Raw genomic sequence first — 24830 nt, 5'->3', positions numbered from 1 at the left:
CTGTCAGGACTTGAACTCCAGCTGTCTGGGTCCAGAGCCCAGTGATGCAGTGCTGTTTCCCTAATTCAGTTTCATGGGTTTAATTCTTTCATGAATTCAATTCAGCTCTCTAAATCAGGGATAATACTTATCTCAGAAGATCATGGTAAGGATTAGATGCGATGAAGTATGATAAAGTGCTTAATGCAGTAGCTCCACTAGGGCTCAAAAATATGTTCATTTGTCCCCCTTTTCCTTCCATTCAAATCATCTCCTAGTTTAACTCTTTCACATTTTGAAAGTGCCTGACACAGAGTGGGTGCTCAGTGGGTGGTAACTACTCCTCTTGTTACAGTGTATGGTTTGAAGTCCCCTCCCTATCCAGAGTATTCTCCTCTAATTCATTTAGATCCTAGACTGTGGTACTCGGGGCTGCACATGATAAACCAGGTGGGCTGGAATGAAGCGGCGTGGAAAAGGACAGTCACCTTCCACAGGGAGGGGGGTACCTATGAAAATTAAGTCCTATTACCTGCAGTCATTTACTCTGTCAATAGGTATTGAAATTGCTGCTAGTCAAATCCTCGACATGTCTTAGGCTTGTACTGATCCTCACCTCACTTGGCTTGTCCTTGGATAATTGATTTCTTTTCCAAAAATGTTCTTCTCCCCCTCCCCCGATTTCTTAAACACCACGTGTCTGTTGGGGAAGCTTTGAAAAATGCAGAAGAAATCACAAAGAAGGGAATTAAAGTCACCGCGAATAACGTGATCTAGAGATAATCACTATTAATATCTGCATATGTATCTTTCCAGTATACGTGTGGGTGTATTTCTTTTTTATAAAATCAGGATCACACTGTTCAAAATATATTCTGAGTCTGCCACCTTTTACCATTTTCTCCCAGCCTAAGACACCATCATCTCTTTCTTAAAATACCACAAAACTGGGCTGCATGTGTGGCTTAGTCGGTTGAGCGTCCGACTCTTGATTTCGGCTCAGGTCATGATCTCAGGGTCAAGAGATTGAACCCCACGTGGGGCTCCATGCTCAGCATGGAGTCTGCTGGAGAGTCTCTCTCTCTCTCTCCCTCTACCCCTCCTCCCGCTCCTACTCTCTCTCTCTCGCAAAATAAATGAATAAAATCTTTTTAAGAAATGCCACAAAACTATTTGACTACTGTCCCCCCAAATTGATTTCCCTAATTCCATTCTTACCCCTCTTCAGCATATTCTTCAAAAAGTAGCCAAAGTGACCATTTAAAATCATAACTCTCTCCTGCTCACAATCCTTCGATGGCTGCCCATGTCATATGAAGTGAACCCCCATGCTTCTCCTGGCTGGCAGGGCTGCGTATGATGAGGCCTTTCTAACCTCATTTTCCTTCTCTGCAGCACGCCCACCAGGCTCCCGCCTCACGTACTAGCTTCCGGCCCCAGCCTTTTCCTGCTTTAGGGCCTTTGCTCTTCCCAGCACTCCGTGGCTCAACCCCTCACTTCAGTCCCTTGTCAGATACCATCCCTCAGAGACCACCTTCCCAGAGTGCCTCTGCTTCCACCATCTCCTCTCCCTTACCCTGACTCATTTTCTCCTTTGCCTTCATCATTCTTCTGTAATTTATCATCAGTATTTTATCTTTCCAGCTTTCATCTTGCAGGGTCCCACCATTGCAGTCTGCCAGGTAACTCCTATAATCAGGTACTCTTCTAAGTCCTTTTATACATGCCAGTTTAATCTACCTCATCTAAGTGAGGTAGGTACAATTATTATCCCCATTTTCTAGATGGGAAAATTGAGTCAGGGAGTATACGTACCTTCCTTAACATCACACAACCAGTAAGGAGCGGAGCTGGGATCCAAACACAGCCTCCCTGCTTCCACAGCTGGGCTCTCAACCCCTCCTCCACCCACTGGCTGCCTCCTGGTCTTTCTCCCAGCAGATGTCAGTAAACTTCCTTGTCCTGAAAGTCAAGATCGCCAGCTGAACAGAGAGGCACTGAAGACTGTGTCAAGTGCCACTAAAATTCGTCTCCAGATTTATGCAAGCCTGTTCTCCAGGCCTCTTTGGGGATTATAGCTGAGCCATTCTGAGTTCTCCTAACTGTACTATCATGGAGCCTTTCTCCCTACCTGGTTCACGAAGAAATTGCGCGGCCTTGTAGTTATCATTTCCTAACTCTACAACACCTGTGGCACACTGTTAGTGTCCGGGGAACCCCATGAGAGAGATGAGGTTGGTGTGACCAGTATTCACCTTCTTGGGTCAACACGAGGTGTCTAATCTCTACTAAAATTTTGCTGAAAGTGTCTGTTACTAAAATGGAGACATTTGTCTCTCTGCAAGTTTCTGGAAGTTCTACCATGCCTCATAAACTCTCATATATTATCTCATTGCCATTTTTTTCAGATACCATAATCAAGAATTCATGTTCTTTTAGGGTACTAGGGCTATTTACTTTGCTGTCCCTGTTGCAGTGAGTATTTGGGTGCATGAATGGATGGCTCTGAGATGTAATTCACCGGAGCCTGGAGACTTAACGGCAGTGACCAGGAGCTCTCTTCCTATCTCCTCGTATCTCAGACTTTAATTTCCTCTTGGCCATGTTTTTGCTCTCCTTTCTGGCTTGCAGATTGTTCTTCTTGATAGAGAAGATGGGAACAAACTAGGAGTTGAGTAATTCCGTTGCACTCTATCACCTCTAAGTTAACTGCGTCATCTGTCCCAAGCAGTAGGCCAACCCTTCTCTTGTTTTTTTCCTTGTTCTGAGGACACCCCCAGTGGTTCTTGTTGTTGTTCTGTGTATGCATTAGTCCCAGGCCCCAGCCTCCTACCGCCCTGACTTTATTCATTTCATGCCATTCCTTTGTATCTGCTCTTGGTTGCAAATTCCTCCTTCCTGCCTTTGTAAGTATCCTTATAAAATATAAACTAATTGGAGACACAGTGATTTCTTTGGATCATTTCCTCTCTTCTTCCTTTCTGGAATTATGTATGAGTAGATAGTCAGAATTATACTACGTGGAGCCTCTAATATTTTTGGAGTCAATTTCTGGCCCCAGAGTCTCTGACCATGGGACCAAAGAACATCTAGCGTAGCGCCTTACACATAGGAGGCCTGCAATCTGGTGGTAACAACAACAACAACAGCAGGTGTTTATTTGATTTGGGCATTGTGCTAGCGGCTTTTATATACGTTACTTTGTTGAATTCTCACAGTCAACATTGAAGGCAGGTCCTATGACTCATGATCCTACTGGGGAACCTGAGACACAGGGAAGTGATGTCTGCATAGCTGTGAGGGCAGAGTCAGGAGCCTGACTCAGGTCTGTCCGGATTTCTGAGCATGCACTTTAACCTCCACAATAGGCTGCCCTCTGAGTTTAAGTCCGCTGACTCACCCCTCCTTCTCTCTGGACCTGTGGAGTTGTGCTTGCTTATAGTTTCAGGAAAACAAAATGCTCATATTCCCTTCTTTGGCTCTTACAAATCATATGATGACAAGATTCCTTTTCTCTCCCAAGTGCCAGTCACCTCCACGCTATCATCCATGTAGTTCTCCCGCATTGGCCAAAAATAGGTCCTTGTCCTTCTGTCAGGTGAGATTGTCATCAGAGCAAGGCTTGAATGAATTAGATGCTCTGCTTCTGGCAGAGTAGGGCTCTGAACAGACCTTTGAATGGTCCTTCCATCATTCCGTGGCCTGCAGAGAACAGGACCTGATGGTGGAGTGACAGGTGCGCCTAGCTGGGTGGGCCTGAGGGGAACCGGCCCTCCATCTTGCTGCTTCCCCACTGAGCTCTTCACACTCTGGGAATATTATGCTGTTTTGAAGGTTTTTCTTCAACTACGATTTATATGCCACCTACTCTCAAAAAGAATATAAAGTGGTTTATAATAAAGCATGTCGAAAACAGGTCAGTTAAAACACATTTTAAAAAGCGAGGCAGATGGAGAGAGGTCAGAAATCACTTGGTTTAAATTCCTGACAAGAAGTTTTATAGCACATGAAGGTATTTGATTAATTCCCAACACAAACATCTAAGTATGTGGGAATGGGTAAAGAACTCTGCAGATTGAGAGAACCTAGGACAGCAGGGCCCATTCTATATGTGTAATCAAAATAAATGGCATCAGGCCTCGTGCCATGTATGGAAATACTCATGAATACTACCTCATCTCAGGAAGCCTCAGGGGAAGGCAACAGAGGGACAATTGCATGGATTTATCCTAAATTGAGACTAGCCAGTCTGCTCAAGGGTCATAGCCCGGTTAATTCATCACTGTCATTGACAAAGGACCACGATAAATTTGTCTTTAAATTTTAATACTGAATTCACATATTTTACAGCTAGAGCCCACACTGTCCCTTTATCTCTGTGTTACTATTTTTAAGCACAGAAATGGTATAAATCTGTAATGGAACCTTTTAAAATCAACACACTTGCTTCAAGGGAGGCTTCTGTTACGGCTGATCTGCTGAACAAGATTTCCAGTTGGGAATAGATGAGCAAGGAATGAATGAATGAAGGCTACCTGGTCCCGTAACACCTGTGCCCCGATATCACACTAGCTGTGCTACAGACAGCTCATTCATTAAGGCTGGGTGTGCTTCCTGGCCGTGCTTCCTGCTGTGATGCAGGCTGGCAGCCAGCAGCATGACTCAGGACAGCATGGGGCAAGGCAAGGAGCACAATGACCTTGCTGACTCCATCCAGACACACACCTACAACCACCTTGCTAGGTTTACATATGCTCAAGTTCATTCTATAGCCAGATGGAAAGCTAGAGAAGGAACATTGGCAGGAGAGGGTGGGCTTGTGAATTTCTATACCACCAGAGACGTGATAGACGCTCAAAGTGACCAAAGAAATCAGAGGAGAGATTCACTGAGGTCCCTGGTGGGCATTTTCTGTCTTCCCTACAATTGTATAGGGGCCTTTCTTTAGTTCACTGAATGGAATCCGAGTGCTAAGACAACCTAGGAACTAAGTACAAGCCAGGTTCAGTTTAAAGCAAACAAAACCAGGCACGAACCATGAACTAGATCTGACTAAAACCATTTTCTTAGTTCTTTCTGCTCCCCTAATGTGAAGTTTCTTAGTAGGTAGGCATTTATGGGAGATGCAATAGTTATTTATTGTAGGCAAATACTGATATTCTCTTGGGTCCAGGAAGTCATTACAAGTGAGAATGATCAGGACAGGGGAAATGGCATTGATAAGTCTAGGTATAGCTATTTTTTGTCAGCTTGATAGAATTTGGTGATCAGTAATTTTTAAAAACGTCTTGTAAGGCTGGATTAAAATACATAACGTAAGAAACTTTGGGATGATGTTACAGCAAAAGCCAATCTTCACAAGTGACTATGTGAGTTCGCTCAATTTGCCAAGTATTTGTTGACCAGTGGGTTGTTTATTCATCCAGTCCATCTGTTCATTGACCTATCCTTCCACCATTTACTCACCCAACACTATTGAGTGCTGTATGAGCTGAACTATGTAACCCCACACACAAATTTATATGTATGTTGAAGTTCTAAACTCCAGTACCTCAGAATGTGAATGTTATTTGGAGATAGGGTCTTGAAAAAGTTAACATGAGGTTAGTAGGTGGGCCATAAGAGAATATGACCAGAGTCCTTAAAGAAGAGGAGGTTTGGACCGAGACATACAGAGGAAAGACCTGTGAAGACAGGGGAGGGAGATCGTCCTCTACAAGCCAAGGAGAGAGGCCTCAGAACAAACCAACCCCACTGACACCTTGATCTTAGACTTCTAGCCTCCCAATGGTGAGCAAATACATTTCTGTGGCCCTTGGTTCAGGTAGTCCTAGCAAACTAAAACCAGCATCTGTAAATACACTAGGGCACCGTGCTAGAGATGGAAATATCATCTCTGCCTTCAAAGAGCTGCCAGGTACAAGACGCTGCTAAGTGTTGGGAAAATTACAATGATAAATCAACTACTTAGTTTTGTGAGATGTGAACAGTCTATAAAACTGAAGTGCTTGTCCCCGTTGGTCTGATTGGTACATGCCCTCATTTTATTTTGAATTCTGATCAAAATTTTTTCCAGGGTGAGGGATCAGTTTGGAATCAAGTGAAATATATTATCAGCCCCAGGAAATGAAAACCTGCAGAGGTAGGGGAGGTTGCATGTTTTGTTATTTTTTTAATCCATGTGGCATTATTTAGGTATAAAATAGTCTTCAGAGCATTCTTCCTGTTTTAACTCGTCAGAAAACTCGTTTTCACAGTCAAATCCTGTCTTCATGGCCGATCCATTTCCTCCCAGCTCACCTGGCTTTTGCTGATCTCCAGAATGAGCAGAAGTATGGCAGTGACACCTGGTTCACTTCGATTCTGTTTGTGCAGCTGCTGTTTACATGGAGCCACTAACTGAAGGAACAGATCATGAGTTGAAACATGGTGGAGGACATGGAGGAGGGCCCTGTGGCTTTTGGAGTAGAGTGTAGTCACACATTTTAATAAACAGCATGAACCAGCTATAGAGACATGGCATTTCTAAAGCTCTAAGGGACTTTGGATATTGTCTAGTCTAAAAACAATCCCTCATATTTTATAAATTTGGAACCGGAGACACAGGTTAAGTATTAAGTGACTCACCTAAGGTCAAAACCGAACCAAACAAACAAAACACAGAAAGCTAGTTAGTAGCAGAAATGGGATGAAGACTCTTGTCTCTTGCTTCAAGTCCAGCTGTCTTTTCTGACCCTGTAGGTTCAGGTTTGGGAAGTTATATACTCCAGGGCGAATACCCTCACAAACACCATGTCTGTAATTCAGGTGCATTGTTGCTGAACAGAGTGCTGTCTATTCCTTGGCTTTGGCCTGAAGTGGCTAGAATTCCTATCAGTGTGGAAAACTGAGTAAGGCAAGGATAGCCCTCTTTTCCATTAAAAAATAGAGCTGCTGATGAACATAACAAATACTTATTAGGTACAACTATGCGGCAGACGCTGTGCCGGCCCTTCACGGCAACACATGAGGCGGGCGTGGTTATCCCCATTTTACATATGGGAACACTGAGGGTTAAGAGATTATATCTCTTATCCAAGATCTCCCAGTACTAATGGATAGATCCAGGATTTGTTATATTCACACAGCCTGTGATTCTCCTGTGATTTTATGCTGCCTTCTCTAGCATAATTAATAAATGTTATAAGGCCAAATTAATGTTACGTTAAGACATAAAGACACACAAATACAGAATTATGTTTTACTGGTTAACCTTTAACTTTTCTCAGTCAGTCACTCTATAACACTGGTTCATCTCCAGACTAAAATTGAACACCATTGAGGCTCATGGTGGACCTCTTTTGGCCAGGTAAATACCTGGCCCAGAGTTACATAACTTTGGGACAGCTTTGCATTAACAACCATTGCAAGAAGCTTTCACTTACCCTTATAAAAGAGGAGAGTCACCATCTCCATGATCCTCTTGTCTTGCTTATCAGGTCTGGCTTCTTTTTTTTTTTTTTTTTTTTAATTTTATTTATTTATTTGAGAGAGAGAATGAGAGAGAGAGAGCACATGAGAGGGGAGAGGGTCGGGAGGGTCAGAGGGAGAAGCAGACTCCCTGCCGAGCAGGGAGCCCGATGTGGGACTCGATCCGGGGACTCCAGGATCATGACCTGAGCTGAAGGCAGTCGCTTAACCAACTGAGCCACCCAGGCGCCCTGGCTTCTTTCTTAGCAGAGATGTGGATCACTCCTATGAAGATCTTTTTTTTTTTTTTTTTTAATTCTGAGAAGACCTTGGGTACCATGTCCTGTTCTCATAGCCAGACGTCTGAGTACTTAGGTCTACCACATACTGTTTTTTTTTTCTAGACACATAAGAGAAAGGCCAGTGATACACAGTGTGTTAGTTTGGCACACTTAGATTCTGTTTGTAGAGTTGCCTTTTCTATGGAGCTAATATTTACTGAGGGCTGATGTCCCGGGCACCATATGGCATCCCAGGCACCATACTAAGCTTTTTCTGTGGATTGTCTCCCTTAGGCCTCAGAGTAACCTTGTGTTGCACCTACCTAGTTTACAGAGGTATAAATGCTTGCTAAGGTCAAACATCTCAGCCAGGTTTTTACTGCCATCAAGAACAGACATGAGCTCTGAACCCAGGCTATGTGCGAAGTCCTGTGCACGCTGCCTCCTGACAGCGTTTCTTTGTTTCCTTGTGTGTTTCTCCAGGCAGAAGGTTTTTCTCCACCTGACCATTTGTTTTCCCTAATTCCTACTCTTGGAACAGATGATTTCCAAGATCCCTTCGAGTATTGAAATTCCGTGACTAATTAAAGTTGGTAATTGATGCAGTTTGATTAATTTGCACCAACGCCTGAGTTCATTTATTACATGGATTCTTTTACTGAAGACTCCAACGGCTTTTTAGTTTACTTACAGATCTCCTGATGTTAAAGGAATCCTGCTGCTTTTCCCAGAATAACACTTAAAACCTGAATTTTAAAATTGAAGGTTTAAACACCTATCTGAAAGGATTTTTACCATGCACACAATGTATCAATTTTCCATCTGGACCAAAATAGTCCTTTCAAGCCCGGGTTCTCTTGGTTGTTTTTCCCTGCCTCACAGATGCAGTGCTAATTGCTTGCAGCTTCAGGTCCGTTTTAACATGAGGTAACAATTGCAGCGTCTTGGGGTTGACCGCTGTGTTTGTTAGACATGCCAGGTCTGCAGTGGGTGTTGGCGCGTCAGGATGCGAATCCACGTGGAGCTCAACTTCTCTGAGTAGGGGGGCCGGGGCGGGCGCTTCCTGAGACCTTCTTGTTGTGCTCCTCTGGAGGTCGGTGCACCTGTGTGGTTCCACCGCCAGGGCACCTCTTGGTCAACCTGGCAGCTTCGAGGGATGCCCTTATGGACAGACGCAGGCATTTGAGTCCTCCTAGTCAAGCTGTGGTTTTTGGAGAACGGCTCTGGAAGTGGCATTAATTCACAGACCCACCAGCTGGGCTGGCCCCAGCGACTGAGTTGCTCTTTGCAGCCGAAAGCAGACTCCGCTCGGGACACAGCTAAAATTCATTCTGACTGGATGGAGAAGACAAAGAAGGCCAAAAAGAAGGGAAATGACGGGATTCTGCAGCCACATCTGTGATTAGGGAGCCATGGGACTGTTAGTCTTTGCACCTTGTCTGTAGTTCTGGTCGTTGGGGTAAGGGGAGTCTGGCTTCTAACAAAGCTCTACTATTAATGGCTATGCACTAAGGAGGATGGCATTTGACCTCCCTAGCCTCAGTTTCCTCATCTGTAAATGGAGATGATGGTACATCCCCCAAGGGTGTGTTGTGAGGACCACATGGTGATGCCAAAACGCCCAGGGCCAACACAGGGTCAGCAGCTGTGTGATGTTGTTTGTGCTCCCTTCTCCCCCTCCCCCACACAGGCCACCACACTCCTCGAAAAATAAAGTTCTTGCAAACCAGGGGTTTAGGAGCACTTATATAGCTGTGCGCCACGCACTGCATGTGTGCTTGATGAGGTTTCAGTAAATCTAATTTTGAAATCCTGTTTTAAATATACTTAGGGAAATACAGAAAGGTACTCCAGAGCAGGTTGCTTTATAGAGACAACAATAATTTTCTGAATCATTTTAATTTAGGCTTTTTATAGATCATATTTTCATAAAATGAGACAACCCCTTCACCCCCACGCTCCCTAGGGGGGCAATAGCAATGATCAGACAGCATTTGCCTCCTCGAGATGCTCACACTCACTCCTTCCTGTGTTTCTCCTAAAGGCAAGCTCAGTTAGTGCAGTTGCTGGGGGCTCACTCCCCTTTTCCCTGGGATGAGGGGTCGGCCTGGGTCCTCAGCTGGCTAAGACTTGAACTCGCAGGTTAAGGTTGAAGAGTCATGATGGGTCTGTGTCAAAGAACTAGCATCGCAGAAGGGACTGTCCCCCGGGGAGCTGCCTAAGGCCACCTTGGTGAGGCTGGTCCTTACCTTGCCCCAGAGATCCTATGCCAAGTAAATCCATGTGAATCATTAGAATCATGCCTGGCACACAGAAAGTGATGCATGTCCACCATCATTACTAACGCTATTATTATTATTATTGCGGTACTTGTTGCAAGACTCTGGGATTTGTCTCTTGAAAGCGGTCTTCCATCCTACAGAATCGAGGGGTGGATTTTAGGACCAGTAGCTGTACGGCCAATGGAGGAGCAATATGACAACCTCAGGATTGATTCTCAGACCCTCTATGTTCTCCTTATTCTCCCTAAATAGCTAGACCAGCTGAGCTCTGGCTGGGTCCTTCCGATTTACCTGGGCCATTGTTGTCTCCCGAATCCTGTGGAGGCGATGAACACCTCATTGGTATTCATCTGATGGGCTGACGGAAATGGAATGTAGCCAGACTGCTAAGTCCACACTGTCCTGCACTGAGGCCTCAGAAATCTGATTCTGAGAGTGTACATCTTGCATTACAATCTAGATTGCCAGAGGAAAGTTTTGGACAGAATAACCCAGACCGAGGTCTGGGTACGTTAAAGCCTGGGTGAAATGAGGCAGAAAGAGCCCAGAATATACAAGTCTGAGTCTTGGCTGGGGAGATGTGGAAGATTCGAGGTGCCAGACAGCTGGCTTCCCTCCAAGTGTTTACCACCCTGGTGCCCTGGGGCTGTGGCAGGCCTTGTGCTTATTTGCCCCTCCCTCCTTCCTCTCCCTTTCTTTCCCCTCCTCCTCGTGTTTTCCATAGGCTGAAGAAACTCAGGAACCTATGGACCCAGAGGGAAGGTAATGGGGCAAATGAGACCAAGGAATCAGACTTTGCCGTGGGTTTACAGTGGCTGATCCCTCTGTGAAATGTAAGGGCTGGCCTTGGACTTTGAATCCCAGTGTTCACCCTCCTCTGCCTGGGTGTGGACCTTCTTCCAGAGAAGCTTTGGTCTCCAGGAGAGAAGATTGCATGAGGCCTGGGCTTGTATCTCTAGGAAACAGGAAGCCGTGGGTTCACAGGGAGCCAGTGACAACAAGGCTGCCGTTTCCTCCTGCCCCACCCACCAACCCCCCTACTCCTCATCCTGTGGTACGTAAGCTGCCTGCACTTTGTGGATCCACAGGCCATGGGCCTTCTTAGAGACCTCTGAGGCATGAGGCTGGGGGTCACTTTAGTGGCCACGTGTCTGAGTTCACCTCTTGGAGGAGAAAACATATACCCTGGGACCAATTGCAGCTCCTCACTGATGTGCCTGCTACTCAGGCAATAATTGTCCAGTCTGGAACTCTTTCTCTTCTTCCTAAAGCCTAATGGTCCCATCGAGTCCTGAGCTGAGGCTAGCCTCTGGAACCCAAGAATATGTGCTTTTATAAACCCAAAATACTGCATGCTCTGCCCAAAGGAAGTGTTTCCACAATTCCTCCCTTCCCCAGACAACTGTGTATCAAACTGGAGGAATTACTTTGATAAGGTGGATAGCGGGGGTCCTGGGACTGTCATTGTTCTGAGTCCTGTTGCCTACAGACAGGGAGGTACCAGAGGCCAGGAGGGCGGCGAACGGCAGATAGAGCACAGGTTGTGTGTCGGGCAGGTGGGGGTTAGTGGGGGGCTGGCATTGTGTGTGCACACCTGCAGAGCCCCCACTTCCTTCCCACATACCCCAACCCACCTTTCCCGGGGCACAGCAAAGGAGGGCCTTTCATCCATGGGTCTCACGGTCACCGAAGGCCTCACATTTGGATTTTTGAAAATTTTATCCCCAAAGATATGCTAATAGGACTGGAAGAAGGAAATTATCATTGGCTTTAAACTTCTGCCAAATTTTGGTACCATGCCCATGAATTTTAAAAATAAATCCTGCTATTACATTGCGAATAGGATGATTACATTGCCTTGTGTATATTTTAAATTTTACATGTGTTACAAACCTTAATTTAATAAATGTAAGTTTCTAAAATGTATCACAATTTTTGGAACCCTATTGAGACATCTCTTTATTTAAACATACCTAGACCCAGGCCTCTCTTGACCTCTCCTCTGGGTGGACTGTGGGAAAAGCTGTTCCCTTTCCGCATGTCATTTCAACTTCAGAAAATCTAAAGAACTAAACCCTGTTTCATTACAGCGGCTGACCTACTGAAAGAGAACTTCTAGGTTGGGCGTGCGCAGTTCAGCCTCTTTCTCATGCCATTAGAAAATGCACTGCCCTGTCTTTCCCCATCCCCTCCCTCAGTAAGGTTGTCTTGCTTACATACTGCAGCCTGCCCAGCTCTGGCTGATAATTCTCAAGTCCTTTACCCTTAGACGATGGTGCTCAACCCTAGCTGCACACTGAAATCAAGGGAGGGGTTTTTAAAAAACTGATGCCTGGGTCCCACCCCCAGAGATTCTGATTTACTTGCCATGGGGTGTGATCTGGGCATTGGGAAAGCCCAGATTAAAAGCTCCCCAGGTGGTCTTAATACGCAGCAAAGTTTGAGAAACAGTGCGCTAAGACAATGGTTTTAAAACATCCGTGTTAGAACTACCCTACAATCCAGCAATTGCACTACTAGGTATTTACCCAAAGGATACAAAAATACTGATTCGAAGGGGCACGTGTACCCCGATGTTTATAACAGCATTATCAACAATAGCCAAAGTATGGAGAGAGCTCAAATGTCCATCAACTGGTGAAAGGATAAAGAAGATGTGGTGTGTATATATATATACAGTGGAATATTACTCAGCCATCAAAAGAATGAAATCTTGCCATTTGCGATGATGTGGATGGAGCTAGAGTATATTATGCTAAGCAAAATAAGTCAGAGAAAGACAAATACCATATGATTTCACTCATGTGGAATTTAAGAAACAAAAGAGATGGAACATAGGGGGGGAAAAGAGAGATACAAACCAGAAAACAGATTCTTAAATATAGAGAGCAAACTGAGGGTGCCTGGAGGGGAGGTGGGTAAGGGTGGGCTAAATGGCTGATGGGCATTAAGGACAGCATTTGTTGGGATGAGCACTGGGTGTTATATGTAAGCAATGAATCACTAAATTCTATACCTGAAATTAATATTACACGGTATGTTAACTAACTGGAATTTAAATAAAAACTTGAAAAAAGGGGAAAAAAGGAAAACATTAGAATGTATCAGATTAACATTTGGTGCTTAACTAAAAATCAGCTTGCTGGGCCCCATCCCCACAGTTTCTGAATCAGAATTTCTGGATGGTGCCTGATAATTACATTTCTAACAAGTTCAAGTTCCCAGGTGATGCAATGCTGCTGGTCCAGGGACCACATGTTGAGAACCAGTGTCCTAAATGAAAGAAGCCAGGGAGATGGGCCGGAGAGGGAAATATGAGTGAATGCACGAAGATCCAGCTATTTCTTATTCTCAAACTCTGTAGTTGGCTTCAGAGGCCAGGATGCTTCTAAGTTCCAGAGTATGGGTCACTATAGATGCGGCTGTACAGAAAGTCCAAGTGGGATTAAGTTGAGTCCAGGCAGCTGGGACCCCCCAGTGGTTGGATAAGGCGTGGGTCTGAAACAGAGTCTGCAGATCTGGATGGGCTCTGACCAGAAATGTGTCACATGTGTAATTTCCTATTTTCTAGTCCTATTAAAAAAAACTAGAAAGAGGGGCACTGGGGTGGCTCAGTCAGTTAAGTGGCTGCCTTCGGCTCAGGTCATGATCTCAGGGTCCTGGGATCAAGCCCCAAATCAGGCTCCCTGCTCAGTGGGGAGTCTGGTTCTCCCTCTCCCTCTGCCTGCAGCTTCCCCTGCTTATGCTCTCTCTCCCTCTTTCCCTCATTCTGTCTGTCGAATAAATAAATAAAATCTTAAAAAAAAAAAAAACTGGAAAGAAACCGTGAGATTGACTTTAACAATCTGTATATTGAATCTAATTATCCAAGATCTTACCATTTTAACATGTCATCAACATTAAAAATTATTCATGCGAGAGTTTGCAGTCTTTTTTTTCTGCTAAGCCTTGGAATCCGGTTTTACACCTGGAGCCTATCTCCGTTCAGACTAGCCACCCTTTTCAGGGGCCGCATGCGCGCAGCACAGGTCTCCATACACCACGTGCTGGGGCTGTGCGCTCCCGAGGAAGGGCTGATGCACACGGGTCTCCCCTTCCCTCGGCAGCAGGCAGCCCCTCCTTCCTGCCCTTCCTAGAGCCCCTGGAATCTCTTCTCAGGGTCTGACAGTCTTTGCCATGTTCTGCGCCAGCAGCGCTGCCGGAGAGCACAAAAGGTGCAGTGGCCGAATCAAGTCTGCGCGTCTGAGGACAGGATCCGAGAGGTTCTAAGATACAAGCAGAGCCTGGCTCTTTGGGGGAGACGATGAGGCTTCTGTTGGAGAGAAAATGGGCGTTGAAATTGAGGAAGAGAGCGAAGAGAAAGCTGTGGTTGAACAGAGCAGTAGAACCAGGATGGGGTTTTCTTTTGAATGCGGCAAGCGGGAATGAGCTGATATTTCTAGTGCTTACCGAAGTTTTTCCCAGCACTGTGTCACCCATCCCTGCGCTCTCCCGGCGGCATGCTGCCCTCTCTCCGATTGAAGTCATTAAACACTCAAGTATTGAGCGCCTACTGCATGTGCAAGCCTACTGTGAAGCAGTCGATTGTAATTATTGGGATCATATGTTTTAGAAAGTCAGGGCTGAGTTCAAATTCCCGTTTTTGCGATACGATCTTAGGCAAGTTACTTAATCTCTACGCCATGGTTTCTTCATTTCCAAAATGGGGATAATACCACCTATACCACAGAAATCTGGTGAGGTCGGTGCCTGGCGTGCGGGCACTCAGTGAATGGTAGCAGCTGGGACTAAGTGAGGTGAGGCAGGTGCCGAGGGTGCGACATTTAAAGATTTTATTTTTTATTTATTTATTTGATAGAGAGAGACACAGCGAGAGAGGGAACACAAGCAGGGGGAGTGGGAGAGGGAGAAGCAGGCTTCCCGCTGAGCAGGGAGCCCGATGTGGGGCTCAATCCCCGGACCCTGGGACCATGACCTGAGCCGAAGGCAGACGCTCAACGACCGGAGCCACCCAGGCGCCCCAGTTTCCCTCAATGTTAACATTAGTAACTTTAGTATAATATCACAACTGGGGTAGCCATTAATATGGTCAAAATATAGAACATTTCCATTACTACAAGGATCCCTCATTGCCAACTTCCTGCCCCACCATGCCCTACTTAAATGCTGGTAACCATTAATCTGTTCTCCACTTCTATGATTTTGTCCTTTTTAAGAATATTATATAAATGGAATCATGCAGTATGTAACTTTTTGGGATTGGCTTTTTTCATTCAGCACAATTCTCTGGAGATTCATCCACATTGTTGTAGGTATCAGTAAATCATTCCTTTTTTATTGCTGACGACTATTTCACATTTGTTTTAACCATTCCCTTATTGAAGGATGTCTAATCATTTCTCATTTTGACTTTTGTGAATAAAGGATCTCTAAACATTCATGTTCAAGTTTTTGTGTGAATGTAAGTTTTCATTTCTCTGGGATAAAGGCCAAGGAGTGTGATTGCTGGGTTGTATGGTAGTTACGTGTTTAGTTTTATAAGAAACTGTCTTATTTAGTGGCCTGTCTATCCTGGTACTCCTTTTTTTTTTTAAAGATTTTATTTATTTATTTGACAGAGAGAGACGCAGTGAGAGAGGGAACACAAGCAGGGGGAGCGGGAGAGGGAGAAGCAGGCTTCCCGCCGAGCAGGGAGCCCGATACGGGGCTCGATCCCAGGACCCTGGGATCGTGACCTGAGCCGAAGGCAGATGCTTAACGACTGAGCCACCCAGGCGCCCCAAGAGTGTGACATTTAAGGAGGCACTTGCACTCGGGGTTGTGCGCATGGCACCGTGTGGCGCCCTCCCCACCATCCCCATTGTTGCTCTTGTACGATTACACTGTGGTAGGTGCCTTACACACCAGGCTGTGTAAGGCCCAGTCCCTTCTCCCAAGGAGTGTCGGGTCCATGAGGGGAGAGAAGATGTATATGCACAGACAAATCAGAGATGAACTCGATGTCATGATTGCCTTGAGGGAGGAAGGAGAAATCACTTCCACCGGAGGGATTCAGAGACTGTGTCCTGGAAGAATGGATGAAGTATCGGGAGGCAGAGACTGAGGGGGAGGACAGTGGGGAGAGAGAATGGTTTGGTCAAAGCCACAGAGGTGAAGAACTGTGCTCAGGGAGCAGGGAATGGTTGTGATACGAGCGCATGGAGGCAGTTAAAAGGGAAGAGTAAGAGGCTGGTTGCAGGGCTTGAAATACCAGGCTAAGGGGTTTGGATTGTACTTGGTAAAAAATGGAAAGCCACAGACTGCATTCCAGGAAGGAGTAACCACAGTTATGATGAATACCTTTTCCTTTGGAAACAGGGATTTTTGAGAGTCAGACTTGATTGGCATTGCCCTGTCAAAACTGAACACAAGCTCTTGTGCTTTGAGACACATGTAACTTGTAAATCATAGTATCCGTTAGCACCCCTTTCCAACCCCACTCCCCCAAAGTAACCATGGTGACCGGTGTGGTGTGTATCCTTCCAGACTTTCCTCTGTTCATAGACAATATAGAGATTGAAAAAAATTGTAACCAAAATGGGATATCATATTTACTGTTCTGCTATTTACCTTTTTTATTGTAGAAAACATACATCACATAGAATTTTACCATTTTCACCACTTTTAAGTGTACAGTTGAGTAGCATTAAGTCCATTCACATTGTTGGGCAACTATCGCCACCATCCATCTCCAGAACTCTTTTTTATCTTCCCGAACTGAAAAGCTGTACTCATTAAACACTGCCTCCCTATTCTCCCCTCCCCCACCCCACCTCTAGTAGCCACCAACTCTACTTTCCATTTTTATGAATCTGACCACCTCAGATAAATGGAATCATACAGGATTTGTCCTTTTGTGACTGGCTTATTTCACTTAGCATACTGTCTTCAAGGTTCATCTATGTTATAGGATATGTCAGAATTTCCTTCCTTTTAAAGGCTGAATAATATCCCAATGGGCATATATATATATATATATATATATATATATATATATATATATTTGGTTTGTCCATTCATCCATTGATAGACACTTGGGTTGCTTCCACCTTTTGGTGTACTATTAAATAATACATTGTGGACATTTCTCCATGTAAGTCCTTACAGAGCCCTTCGTTCTTCTTAATGGCTGCCTAATACTCCATTATGTGGAAGTGACTAGTCTAGAATCACACAACTAGCTGGTGATATAGTGGGGATTTGAATCCAGTTCTTTTTGACTCCGAAAGCTGAGGGCTTTTCACCACTTCAGGAGACATGAGGGATGCGTACATTTTGAGCCACCACATGGACAGCCTAGCGTTAGGCTGGTATAAAATAATATGAGACAACCTGACTGGGTCCTGAGAAGATTCTGATAAATGAAGAGAGTGCGTGGAGGTCAGGTCTAGCCCTGATTTAGAAGTCCCCACTCTGTCCTCCCACAATGCAGTTATCACCAGTTCTCTGTCAAAGCTGACCTGGGCCTCTCTCAGGGTAGCTCTGGAATGCGGTAGTCCTCCCTTATCCATACGGGGGATACGTTCCAGGCCCCCCAGTGGATGCCTGAAACTGTGAATAGTACTATCTAAGCATCAAAACTGTATGCTATGTTTTTTCTATACATGCATACCTGTGATAAAGCTTAATTTATTAATTATGCACAGTAAGAGAGTAATCATAAAACAGAACAATTATAACAATATACTGTAATAAAAATTATGTGAATATGGTCTCTCTCTCTCTCTCTCAAAAGATCTTATTGTACCGAACTCACTCTTGTGATGATGTGAGATGGTAAAATGCCTACACGATGAGATGAGTGAGGTGAACGAGGTAGGCCTCGTGACATAGCGTTAGGCTACTATTGACCTTCAGCAACAGGAGAAAGTCTACAAGAAGATACTGTTGACCTTCAGAATGAGGATCATCTGCTCCTGGACCACAGCCAACCACGGATCGCTGCTGACCACGGGTAACTGAAACCTCAGAAAGCAAAACCACGGAGAAGGGGGCATTACTGTAGTAACGAATAGTAGCATCTTGGGGCCAGAAGGGACCTTAGAGTTCATCTGACCCAAATGTTTGTTTCAGGAGAGGAGGAAACTGGCCCCCCCACACGTGAGCTTCCCCTGCCTCCGCCTTGAGGATGTGGTTGCCAGGCAAGCTGTGTGGTAAGAGGCTCCACGCTGTTTCCCATCCCAATTTTATTGTCTCAGTCACCCCGTTGTTGCTGGAAACTCATTTTCCCAAGTGCATTATTTTTCTTGTTTATTTCTCTTGTACACATGTGTTCTTCCAGCATCCTGCCTGGCTTTCTTAAAAGATATTTATGTTTTCTGATCACTTCTGCTTCCTTCTGTTCCTTCCAGGAATGGAAAATCAATCAGACTGTCATGAAGAGGATATTCCCTGGAGAAGATTGCTGGTGACAGTGAATTTGTCACCCACCTTACTTTCTTTTACTGAGCAATGGGAATTTCCTCCACAGTGAGTGAGACCCGGTGTTATTACAGTGTCTGAATTCAGGCAGGCCTTTTACGGACAAGCCAAGTTTTCATTCCATTGTCTCGCTGTCATTGGCTCATCTGATCTCCACACTGGTTAATTAGTTTCAAATCCCTTCATATTGATCTAATAAAATCGGCTTGTTTAATTCATGTCGGGAAATTCTGAGAATGTTTCATTTGGACTCTGATGAGGGGTCTTTCTTTTAGTGTCCTGTCGGAGACCTCCCTTGGGAGAGAGGTTGTCCTCCCTGCAGTCTCTTGAATTTCACAGAGCCAATGCTGAAATGGTGGTGAGAGTCTCCCTGCTGCCAAGTTGGGATGCTTTCACAACAAACACTTTTGCCTGTGAATGGGGGAGTTTTTTAGGTCCTCTCACCAAAGGCACATTAGACTGCTGTCTTTTCTACCTCTGAAGGTTGTCTGAGCTGGTTCTAGGCATCAAAACCCAGCCTGGCACAGTGGGGCCTGCCCGCCCCCCGCATCCCCGCCAGCCAGGGCCAGGACAGAACCACAGCCACTTCACCAGGCCTAGTCCTAGGCTGCTTGGTTTATAAATGCCTTCTTATCTGTTGGCTGTGATCCCCTCAGGAGATGGGGGGAGCAAAACTCCCAAAGTCGAATGTTTTCTGTTCTGTCACAAAAAGAAATGGATGGGCAGATACCAGTGGTCTTGAAGGGGAGGAGGGAATGAGCTAAGAGCCAACCCCATCCTGGATGCAGGACCGATTCATGGCACTCGGTCGGATGCCTGTCCGGGTGCCGTTACTCATTGGCTAGAATTAAAATTCTAATAGCTATGTTCCCAATGCAGCAACCAACGGGATGCAGGGATTGTTGTTTATTTAACACGATCAGACCATATCCAACTAAGCTCTACTTGCATATCTCCCCTAAGATAGCTTTCGTAAAATTGTGTAAACATGCTCTTAGAATCTTCTTAGACATCCCTCAAAACCCCCTGCCATGCACGGCCTGTCCTCAAGCCCAGGCTGTCCAGGCAGTGGCTGAGGCGCCCCCTCGGTGAGAGGGTTCTCCTACATCTCCACCAGGCAAGGCCAAGAGCTGCGGCCAAAAGTGAGGTGCTCCCCCGCCGCCCCAGCAGCCCCCCTGCAAGGCAGGGCCCTGGGAGCCGCTGTGCGGGCTGCCGCGTTCGGCCCCTTCATTTGTCCTCATTAATGTTGCTTATAGCTGAGGCCTTTGTCACATATGTGATTATGTGAGATTCGATTCTCCTGAAGGTGTAAGCCCTGAGGTCTAGCACCAGGCTCTGAGCCCGCAGCAGCCTGGAGAGAAGCTTTCCTGCTGTTGCAGGGCTTGCATATGCCTTCAGCCCCTGGGGTTGGGGCCATCCTGGAGGAGCCAGGTCTCAAATGTCAGGAACTGGTTCTTGGAGTGGTAAGGGTCAGAAATGTGCTGCCTTGGTCCTTGGCTCCAGGGACGCATCTCTGCCCGCTGTTCACTTCAGTGAGTAAGTCCTTATCCATTCCTCCCCACCAGCTCTACGTTCACCGGGTCCACTCAGTGTTACCCCCTCAACGTCTCTTCCCTCAGTCCCTTCCTCTTTCCTCCTCCAGGGTCCTGGCCTCATCTTAGGCCACCATCACCTCGTGGCTGGATCCTGCGACAGCCTCTTAGTCATAGTCCCCACCTCCAGCCTTGCTCCCCTCAAATCCATGCCACACACTGCTGGTATCCTCATCTTTCTGAAATGCGTTTCAGTTTGGGCCACTCTCTTTCTCTGGGAAAAGGCCAAACTGCTTCAGCGGGTCTGTAAGGCCTTCAGGACTGGGTCCCCAGAACCCTTCCAGGCTCTAGCTCCATCGCTATGCTCATTCCCTTACCCCTGCCCCCACCTTTCTCTCCATTTTCCAGGCTATGCTTTGTCACAGGGTTCCAGAACAATTCTACCTAGTGCCTAATATCTTAGGGCTTTTAGAAAAAGCAATTTCTTAGTTTTTAACTCACTCTGCTATTTCTCAGCTTAAGACAGGAGACTATGGGGAGCTGGACCAAGTGAAATGTCCTAGTCACTATTTTGCTATGTGTATTCTTCTCTAGGGACTGAAGTTTCTTCTCCGAGCTGTCATACTCACACCACTTTAGGTGCAAGGAAGAGAACAATCAAATTACTAGAGCGAAAGGGGGGGGTGGTTTATTAAAGGTTATGCATGAAGGAACCCAGAGAAATCTGGCTTCAGGAAAAGCAGAAACAAAACAGCTAGAGGGCCCAGCCAGTCTCTATGTCTCTGTCTCTCTCTTCAGTCTCTCTCGTCAGCTTGCCCCTCTCCATTCTTCTTACTTTCTCTTGACCAGCTTCCTCTGCTTTCTCATCCTATACACAACCCCAAATGGCAGCCACATGCTAGGGTCTACATGGGCTCCTAACTTAACACCCATGACCCACTACAGCCTCCTATTGTCTGAGAATTGCTTTGATGGTCCTGTGTCATCTCCCTGAGGCAGGCTGCAGCAGTCCTAGGTCCTGGCTAACTTTAAGATTGGTTGTCCTTGGCTCAGAACTCCTTGCATTCTTCCCCATAGCTTTGACCCAAAGTGGGAGGTTACAAAGGGGTTCCGCCTTCTCTATCAGGGGCTGCGAGTAGACGCAGCTTATCAGTGGGGAGCTGTATTAGTTATTACATGAACTGTGTTAGTAACAAAGAATTTGTTACATAACAGATTAACAAAGGAGGCTGTATTAGTAACAAAGTACCACAAACTGGGTGGCTTAAACAACAGAAATGTATTGTCTCACAGTTCTGGAGGCTACAAGTCTGAAATCAAGGTGTTGATAGGGTTGGGTCCTTTTTTTTTTTTTTTTAATTTTTAAATTTTTTAAAATGTGAATATATTGACACAATGTTACATTAGTTTCAGGTATACAACATAGTGATTAGACAAGCTTGTACATTATACTGTGTTCACAAGTATAACTGTCATCTGTCTCCATACATCACTATCACAATATCATTGACTATAGGGGCGCCTGGGTGGCTCAGCCAGTGGGCGTCTGACTCTTGATTTTGACTCAGGTCATGATCTTGGGGTCGTGGGATTGAGCCCCACCTCAGGATCCACACTGGCGGGGAGTCCGCTTGAGATTCTCTCTCTGTCCCTCTCCTTCTGCCCCTCCCCTCAGCACTCTCTCTTTCTATTTCAAATAAGCAAATATTTTTAAAAAACCCAATATCACTGGCTATATTCCTTACACTGTGCCCTTTATTCCCATGACTTATTCATTCCATAACTAGAAGCCTATATATCCCACTCCCTTTCACCCATTTTGCCCAAAACCCCACCGTCCTTCCCTCTGGCAACCATCAAGTTTGTCCCCTGTATTTATAGGTCTGATTCTGGTTTTTTGTTTGCTTATTTATTTGTTTTGTTGTTTCTTTATTCCACTTATGAGTGAAATCATGTGGCATTTGTCTTTCTCAAACTGACTTATTTTACTTTGCATAATATCCTCTAGATTCATCTGTGTCGTCCCAAATGGCATGATCTCATCCTTTTTATGTGTAATATTCCATTGTGTATATACACATCTTCCTTATCTATCCATCTATCAATGGACACTTAGGTTGCTTCCATAGCTTGGCTATTATAAATAATGCTGCAATAAACATTGCATAAACATTGAGGTGCATTTTTTTCAATTAGTGTTTTCATTTTCTTTGGGTAAATACCCAATATTGGAATTATTGGATTATATAGTATTTCTATTTTTAATTTTTTGAAGAACCTCCATACTGTTTTCCACAGTTAATGCATCAAATTACCTTCTCATCAATAGCATATGAGGGTTCCTTTTTCTCCACCTTATTGTTAACACTTGTTATTTCTTGTCCTGTCTTTCTTTTAACCATTCTAACAGGTCAGATGTAACGTGATATTTCATTGTGGTTTTCATTTGCATTTCCCTGATGATTAGTGATGTTGGGCACCTTTTCATATGCCTGTTAGCCATCTGTATGTCTTCTCTGGAAAAATGTCTATTCAGGTCCTCAGCCCATTTTTAAATCTGCTTGTTTGGGTTTGTTTTGTTTTGTTTTGTTTTGGTGTTGAGTTGTGTAAGTTCTTTATATATTTTGGATATTAACCCCTTATTGGGTATATCAATTTGCAACTATCTTCTCCCATTCCGTAGATTGCCTTTTTGTTTTCTTGATGTTTTCTTTTGCTGTGAAAAAGCTTTTTATTTTGATGTAGTGTCAGTAGTTTGTTTTTGCTTTTGTTTCCCTTGCCTTAGAAGACATATCTAGAAGGACGTTGCTTTGACCAATGTCAGAGAAATTACTGCCTGTACTCTTTTCTGGGAATTTTATGGTCACGTCTCACATTTAGTTCTTTAATCTGTTTTGAGTTTATTTTTGTGTATGGTGTTAAATGGTGGCCCAATATGATTCTTTGGCATGCAGCTGTCCAGTTTCCCCAGCACCATTTATTGAAAAGACTGTCTTTTCCCCATTGTACATTCTTGCCTCCTTTGTCATAGATTAATTGACCAGACAATTGTGGGTTTATTTCTGGGCTCTCTATTCTGTTCATTGATCTATGTGTCTATTTTTATGTCAGGACCATATGTTTTGATTACTACAGCTTTGTAGTGTATCTTGGAATCTGGAATTGTGATACCTCCAGCTTTGTTCTTCTTCCTCAAAATTACTTTGGCTGTTCAGGGTCATTTGTATTTCCATACAAATTTTAGAATTATTTGTTATCATTTTGTAAAAAAAAAAATGCTTATTTTGATGGGGATTGCATTGAATCTGTAGATTGCTTTGGGTAATATGGACATTTTAATATTAATTCTTCCAATTCATGAGCATAGAATAACTTTCCATTTGTTTGTGTCATCTTCAATTTCTTCCACCAGTGTTGTGAAGTTTCCAAATTTTGGTTAAGTTTATGGGTTGGTTCATTCTGAGGGCTAGGAGGGAAGGATCTGTTCTATGCCCTAACAAAGGCTGTTTTGTTGTTATGTTTCAACCCAAAGCAGATGCTAAGGGCAGGGCCAATAGCCATCTCTGTAGTTCCTCTCTTAGTTCTCCTCAGGAGCTCCCTGGTTAGCCTGCTTTGCTCATCCTTCAGATACAACTAGATACTAGAGAGAGACGTTATGTTCAAATTGAGGTTCCCCACCACAGACAGAAAGCAACTTGTAAACTCCAAGTAAACATAGTCTACAGGCAACAATGCCCCATTATACCCTTTCCAGGAATATAGGCTTTCAGTATTATGAGACCTTTAGGGAGGATTATTTATAACATGGATAGGTCTGTAGCTCTGATAGCAACTATTAATGTGGTCACTACTAGTTACAAGAGTAATGAGGATACTGTATGGCACATGTGTGGTGCATTAGAATTGTCAAAGGATTTTCACATACATTATTTTGTTTCTTCCTCACAATATGTGAAGTAGGAAAAGCAGATTTTGTTTCATTTTTTTTTTGAGGAATAATTGACATATAACATTTTGTTAGTTTCAAATGTATAACATAGTGATTAATTATTTTGATTATATTGTAAAATCACCACATGATAAGTCTAAACATCTGTCACTCTACTTACGAATTTTTTTGTGATGAGAACTTTTAAGATCTACTTTCTTAGCAACTTTCAAACATGCAGTACAGTATTATTAACTGTAGTCACTATGCTATACGTTGGTTACACTCCTATGACTTACTTATAACTGGAATTTTGTACCTTTTGACCTTCCTTCACCCATTTTGCCCACCCTCCAACCCCCACCTCTGGTAATCACCATTCCATTCTCTGTATCTATGAGTTTGTTTGTTTATTTTAGATTACACATATGAGTGAGATCATATGGTATTTCTTTCTCTGACTTATTTCACTTAGCATAATGCCCTCAAGTTCTATCAATCCTGTTGCAAATGGTAAGATCTCATTTCTTTCTAATGGCTGAATTATATTCCATTGTGTGTGTGTGTATATATATATATATATATATATATATATACCACAATTTCTTTATTCATTTGTCCATCAGTGGACACAAGTTGTTTCCATATCTTGGTTATTGTAATAATGCTGCAATAAGTATGGGGGTGCCAATATCTTTTCGAGTTAGTACTTTCATTTTCTTCAGATAAATACCCAGAAGTGGAATTACTAGATCATAGAGTAGTTCTATTTTTAATTTTTTAAAGAACCTCCGTACTGTTTTCCAGAGTGGCTACACCAGCTTGCATTCCCACCAACAGTGTACAGGGGTTCCCTTTTCTCCACATCCTTGCCAACACTTGTTGTTTTTTGTTTTTTGGATATTAGATATTCTAACAG

At 44.3% G+C, this 24830-nt stretch overlaps 2 long non-coding RNA genes across 2 annotated transcripts in view; both read left to right on the top strand.

Annotated features, from left to right (window-relative positions):
* Positions 1-11790, top strand: part of LOC118002904 — a 75845-nt gene extending 64055 nt beyond the window's left edge. The window contains exon 7 of the long non-coding RNA XR_004677211.1: positions 10716-11790. This is a non-coding gene — a long non-coding RNA (uncharacterized LOC118002904). The remainder of the gene's footprint in view (positions 1-10715) is intronic.
* A 5244-nt stretch (positions 11791-17034) lies between these two features.
* Positions 17035-18669, top strand: LOC118002906. The gene is made up of 3 exons (XR_004677213.1): positions 17035-17984; positions 18104-18183; positions 18382-18669. It is a non-coding gene; the product is annotated as an uncharacterized LOC118002906 (long non-coding RNA).
* Positions 18670-24830: the final 6161 nt, after the last annotated feature.

This window comes from Mirounga leonina, unplaced genomic scaffold (assembly GCF_011800145.1).
Source record: "Mirounga leonina isolate KUSES-001 unplaced genomic scaffold, KU_Mleo_1.0 Mir_85, whole genome shotgun sequence".
Classification (NCBI taxonomy): Eukaryota; Metazoa; Chordata; class Mammalia; order Carnivora; family Phocidae; genus Mirounga; species Mirounga leonina.
Note: the sequence above shows the minus strand (reverse complement) of the source record. Positions and strands in the feature narration are given on the sequence as shown.